The following is a 6,457-nucleotide window of genomic DNA, read 5'->3' on the forward strand; positions in this document are numbered from 1 at the left end:
GCTGTGCTGTGTTAGTGTGTTGTGTTGTGTTGTGTTGTGCTGTGTTGTGCTGTGCTGTGCTGTGTTAGTGTGTTGTGTTGTGTTGTGCTGTGTTGTGTTGTGCTGTGTTGTGTTGTGTTGTGCTGTGTTGTGCTGTGCTGTGTTAGTGTGTTGTGTTGTGTTGTGCTGTGTTGTGTTGTGTTGTGTTGTGTTGTGTTGTGCTGTGTTGTGTTGTGTTGTGTTGTGTTGTGTTCTGTTGTGCTGTGTGTGGTGTGTTGTCCTGTGTTGTGTTGTGCTGTGTTGTGTTGTGTTGTGTTGTGTTGTGCTGTGTGTGGTGTGTTGTGTTGTGTTGTGTTATTTTGTGTTAGTGTGTGTTGTGTTGTATTGTATTGTGTTGTGTGTTTTGTTGTGTTGTGTTGTGCTGTGTTGTGTTGTGTTGTGTTATGTTGTGCTGTGTTGTGTTGTGTTGTGTTGTGTTGTGTTAGTGTGTGTTGTGTTGTGCTGTGCTGTGTTGTGTTGTGTTGTGTTATGCTGTGTTGTGTGTTGTGTTGTGTTGTGTTGTGTTGTGTTGTGCTGTGTTGTGTTGTGTTGTGTTGTGTTGTGTTGTGTTGTGTTGTGTCGTGTCGTGCTGTGTTGTGTTGTGTTGTGTGCTGTGTTGTGTTGTGTTGTGTTGTGTTGTGATGTGCTGTGCTGTCTTGTGTTGTGTTGTGTTGTCCTGTGTTGTGTTGTGCTGTGCTGTGCTGTGCTGTGTCGTGTCGTGTTGTGTTGTGTGTGGTGTGTTGTCCTGTGTTGTGTTGTGCTGTGTTGTGTTGTGTTGTCCTGTGTTGTGTTGTGTTGTGTTGTGTTGTGTTGTCCTGTGTTGTGTTGTGTTGTGTTGTGCTGTGCTGTGTTGTGTTGTGTTGTGTTGTGTTGTGTTGTGCTGTGCTGTGCTGTGTTGTGTTGTGTTGTCCTGTGTTGTGTTGTGTTGTGTTGTCCTGTGTTGTGTTGTGTTGTGTTGTGTTGTGCTGTGCTGTGCTGTGTTGTGTTGTGTTGTGTTGTCCTGTGTTGTGTTGTGTTGTGTTGTCCTGTGTTGTGTTGTGTTGTGTTGTGTTGTCCTGTGTTGTGTTGTCCTGTGTTGTGTTGTCCTGTGTTGTGTTGTGTTGTGTTGTGTTGTGTTGTGCTGTGCTGTGCTGTGTTGTGTTGTGTTGTGTTGTGATGTGCTGTGTTGTGTTGTGTTGTGTTGTGTTGTGTTGTGTTGTGTTGTGTTGTGATGTGCTGTGCTGTGCTGTGCTGTGCTGTGCTGTGTTGTGTTGTGTTGTGTTGTGTTGTCCTGTGTTGTGTTGTGTTGTGTTGTCCTGTGTTGTGTTGTCCTGTGTTGTGTTGTGTTGTGTTGTGTTGTGTTGTGCTGTGTTGTGTTGTGTTGTGTTGTGTTGTGTTGTGTTGTGTTGTGTTGTGATGTGCTGTGCTGTGCTGTGCTGTGCTGTGTGTGGTGTGTTGTCCTGTGTTGTGCTGTGCTGTGAAGTTGATGGACTGTCAGTATCTCTCTGTGGACTGGGAGGGACTGGGCCTATCTGATCATGTGACTCATCTCTGGGGGGGTCCTAATGCGTCAGTCTCCTGCTAGAGCCCCCCCCCCCCCCACTCCCCACCCCCCCAGAGAGCACTTTACAGTACATCACATGCCCACTAACACACTGAGCCAGCCAAAGCATGCACAAGACAGACAGACAGCCTCACAGAAAAATAAGTGGCAGCGTTCAATTATTTACCAACAAATACATGCTAATGTAAGCCAGCATTGCACCCTCTGTCTTGTTATGTTGCACAGCCCATAATGCACTGGTGCCTAATTATGGATAGTACTGTACATCCTCTCTTATCCATACATGCCATGGAGCAGCCTTACATTCCTGGTAGCCATAGCAACTTGGGCATGTGCTGATGTTACAGTAGAGGATCATTGTGATGTCACAGGCAGCCCACGGAATGTCTGTTGGGCAACATTCTAACGGCAGACAGATTCCCCTGAGAGCTCAGCTGCACTCTGCACTCTGACGCTTAGCGTGAGCACAGCGTTTAAAGCCCAGACCCCAGATAAGACACTTCCGGATAAGACACTGGTCCACCAATGGCTGGACAACACAGCGCAGATTTCCTGGACAACATGGCCATCGTGATTGATCCTGGCTCTGCCTACACTAAGGCTGGCTTCTCAGGAGAGGAGCATCCACGCACAGTGGTGCGCTCGACCGCAGGCCTCCCCGCTTACACGCCGGGGGAGAGCAGCCGCCTGGGCGCCTTCAGAGGAGACCGTGGGCCTGGCACCACCACCCCCACCCACGCTCCATCTCCCACTCCATCTCCCGCTCCTGCCTGCGATAGCCTGCTCGGCGACTGGGACGCGCTGGAGAGCCTGTGGGGGGCGATGTTGCAGGACGAGCTGGCCGTGTGCCCGCAGGACCATGCCGTCCTGGTCAGCGACTGCCCTCTGGCGCCCCCTGTCCAGCGCGCACGCCTGGCGGAGCTGCTGTTCGAGGGCCTGGGGGTCCCTGCGCTCTACGTGAGCCACGCTCCGCTGCTGAGCCTCTACTCCTACGGGCTGGTGACGGGGCTGCAGGTGGACGCAGGGGCCAGTGGAACGCGTGTCTGCCCCGTCTACAGCGGCTACTGCCTGCCCCACGCCGCCCGCGGCCAGCCACTAGGGGGCGCCGCCGTCTCTGCGTACCTGCAGCAGCTGCTGGAGCAGCGGGGGCCAGGGGGAGGGGTCAGCGAGCGGCGCGCGACGCTGCGGGAGGCCCAGAGCCACAGCTGCTACGTGGCGCAGGACTTTGAGCGGGAGCTGCAGACGGGGTCGGAGGTCACCGAGTACCGGCTGCCCGACGGCACCACCGTCGCCCTGGGCAACGAGCGCTTCCGCAGCGCAGAGCTGCTGTTCTGCCCGTCGCTGGCCGCAGAGCCGCACCCGGGCGTCCACATCCTGGCCCTCAGCAGCGTGCGGGACAGCGCCCCCCAGTGGCAGGACCAGCTGCTGGCCCACGTGGCGGTGTCCGGCGGGACCTCTCTGCTGCCCGGCTTCCCCGAGCGGCTGCAGTTGGAGCTGGAGCGCCTGGCGCCGCGCGGCTCTCGTGTCATCGTCCACTCCACTGCCCATCGCCACCTCGCCGCCTGGGTGGGCGGGGCCATCATGGCCTCTCTACGCAGCGTTCGGCCGCTCTGGGTCACCAGCGCCGACTACCAGGAGCACGGACCAGACACGGTGCTGCAGCACTGCTACTAGAGACCACACACACACACACGTGCACGCACACACACACACACACACACTCACACTCACACACACACACACACACTCACACTCACACACACACACGTGCACGCACACACACACACACACACACACGGACCCAACACGGTGCTGCAGCACTGCTACTAGAGACCACACACACACACACACACACACACACACACACGTGCACGCACACACGCACGCGCACGCACACACACACACACACGCACACACACACACACACACGCATGCACACACACACGCACGCACACACACACACACGCACGCATGCACGCACACACACACACACACACACGCACACACGCACGCATGCACGCACACACACACGGACCCAACACGGTGCTGCAGCACTGCTACTAGAAACCACACACACACACATGCAGGCGCACACACACACACATTTACATTGTTTTCTATCTAAAAAAGACTAAAGAGATATTATTAGAGTAAATTCATGCTTATGAAAGAAAGGTGTCGTCTGGAGTCCTTACAATATAGATAAGAGTCCTGTACAATATAGATATGAGTCCTGTCCAATATAGATATGAAAGAGTCCTGTACAATATAGATATGAGTCCTGTACAATATAGATAAGAGTCCTGTACAATATAGATATGAAAGAGTCCTGTACAATATAGATATGAGTCCTGTACAATATAGATATGAAAGAGTCCTGTACAATATAGATATGAGTCCTGTACAACTGTACAATATAGTAAAGATCAATACATATAGTAAAGATCACAGTGTTTGGTGTAAAGCACACTAGTGTTGCTATCGCAGTGTTTGGTATAAAGCACACTAGTGTTGGGTGTAAAGCACACTAGTGTTGCTATCACAGTGTTTGGTATAAAGCACACTAGTGTTGCCAGTGTTGTGCCTGAACGCGTTCATTGAACGAAAGTTCATGAACTCGTTCATATTTTGACCGAACTTGAACTGAACGTCCTGCATTACTGCCTGATGAACGTTACTGTGAACTCGTTCATTCTGGTGTCTGTGAACGGCACGCTCTTTCAGTTTAACTTCGTTCAATAGGGTGCCAGATTTCTACACAGCCTTCCACATGAAAACCCGGCTAAAACACACCGTAAAAAGGCCTTAATATGGCAGCATGCAGGTCACCATTTCTCAAACTATGGGCCGCGGTCCGCAACGTGGTCAATGCTGGTCTGCAGAGTGAAATTATTCCCGGGGCATCGTCTGATAATTTGCTGCGCAATTGATCAAGGAACCGCGGACAGAAAAAGAAAACAAACGTTTCTGCAATTAGTAGGAAATACTTGTTAATTTGGTGTCATCAAACATAGAGGCATAGAATTAAGTCGTGGTATGAGCGTTTATTCAATGCATGCGTGTGCACGTTGGTAGCAAAGCTAAGCTCAACCTATTGGAAGGCTATTTAATTATGAAACGACATTTAATAGAACGACGTGGATTTACGCAACTTCCATAAAAACAGAGCACAGACTATATAAAACACTGTCTAGCATTAAGTATTAAAGTCAGCCAAAAGCTATTAATTAGTCTTAGTTAAAGATAGCTAAAGATCTCCAGATCAGTGATTTAGGCATGATCTGATCCGCCATTTACCATTCACAAAAGCTGGTTGTGTTTCCTGAATCCTTACAATCAGGCATTCAAATGAAATGTATTTAAATAGCATATAAATATTCTATCAGTGTATGATGCTTGCATGAGGGAAAGATCCCAAAACAACGGCACCCATATAATTGCTTTTGTTTTGAGAAGTATTTCTCATGCAAGCATCATCCAACAATGCAAAAACATTGCAGGCCTAATTATATTTTACAGTAGTAAAGCAGTACTCTGATGTGCATGTTTTCACAAACTTTTGTGAACAATCTTAGCACTTTAAACATTGACTGTTTTGAAGTGCATGTATAGCAATATAGTATAAAAATAATAATAATTGTGATATCATTATAATTTGATGGGGGGTGGGAGGAGGGGGTGGGTTCATGTAGGTGGGCCCTATGACCCCAAAGTATGCCTTGACTGGGCCTCAGGTCAAAGAAGTTTGAGAAAGGCTGATGTAGACGACAAAGCAGCAAGGAGGCGTCGTATGATCATTTAAACAAGTTTTATGACAAGGTCGGTGAGGATGGGAAAAATCGTACATTTCTGTGCAAACTTTGCCCGCACTTCAGTCACATCCACAGCAAACCTGAAACGGCACATTGAACTGAAGCACCTGGCTAGCCTTTCAAGGTATGTGCAAGCCAATACAAAATCAAAAGACTGTCAAGACAGATCGATCCTCAACCCAAATTAACTGCATTCTATATGGGCTGTGGCAATAATTTTGAAAAATAATAGCTCGCAGCAACATATGAAAAAAAAAAAGAACTATGAACTAGTTCATTTTTGGAAAGTGTGAACTTAGTTCAAAATTTTGAATTATGAACTATGAACTGAACTAGTTCATTTTAAAATTTGTGAACTGAACTTTGAACTAGTTCACGTAGAAAGTGAACTTTCCCAACACTGAGTGTTGCTATCGCAGTGTTTGGTATAAAGCACACTAGTGTTGGGTGTAAAGCACACTATTTGGTGTAAAGCACACTAGTGTTTGGTGTAAAGCACACTAGTGTTTTGCTGCTGATTTGAAAGAGTAATTCAAATGGTGAATGTGTGTATAATTTTTTTGCAAGAATTACATTTTCAGAAAGGATTGCTAAGTTTGTATTGCAGGGTTTCATTTTGTTATAGATGTGAGTTGTTTATCTCCAAGTGCTATGTCTTATTTGGCTTCTGTGCTTTGACATAAAGAGCCAAATTATGCAAAAAGTGTGTAAGCAATAGGCAACAACTGTAATCACTATACAACCTGAATCTCGAGAGCGCTAATTCGCTGTTCTGCGTGGGTTTGTGGCCCCGCCCACCTGATGTCAGATTAGCTCGAGCTCCTCTTTGCGCTCCGCCGGGTCCTCTGACGCGAAACTCTCCACGACAAGGCGCGAGACGCTTGCACAACGGATGGGGAAGCAACACTGAAATCTTCGCGTGCACTGGTAGAGAATACCTTTTGCTGTGCATGCTTTTCGAGACGAAGATCCAGCATCGTGCCAACAGAGGGACAGGGTGGACCTTTCCGCGGACTCTTCAGCTGCAGAGACGCTCGTTTACCAAGTAAGTTTCCTTCAGAGAGCCTGCGTGATACCATTTGTC

Source organism: Alosa pseudoharengus, unplaced genomic scaffold (genome assembly GCF_046254945.1).
Source record: "Alosa pseudoharengus isolate Yale_2024_CS ecotype anadromous, Long Island Sound unplaced genomic scaffold, YU_APseudo_1.1 YU_APseudo_1.1_scf_5, whole genome shotgun sequence".
NCBI lineage: Eukaryota > Metazoa > Chordata > Actinopteri > Clupeiformes > Clupeidae > Alosa > Alosa pseudoharengus.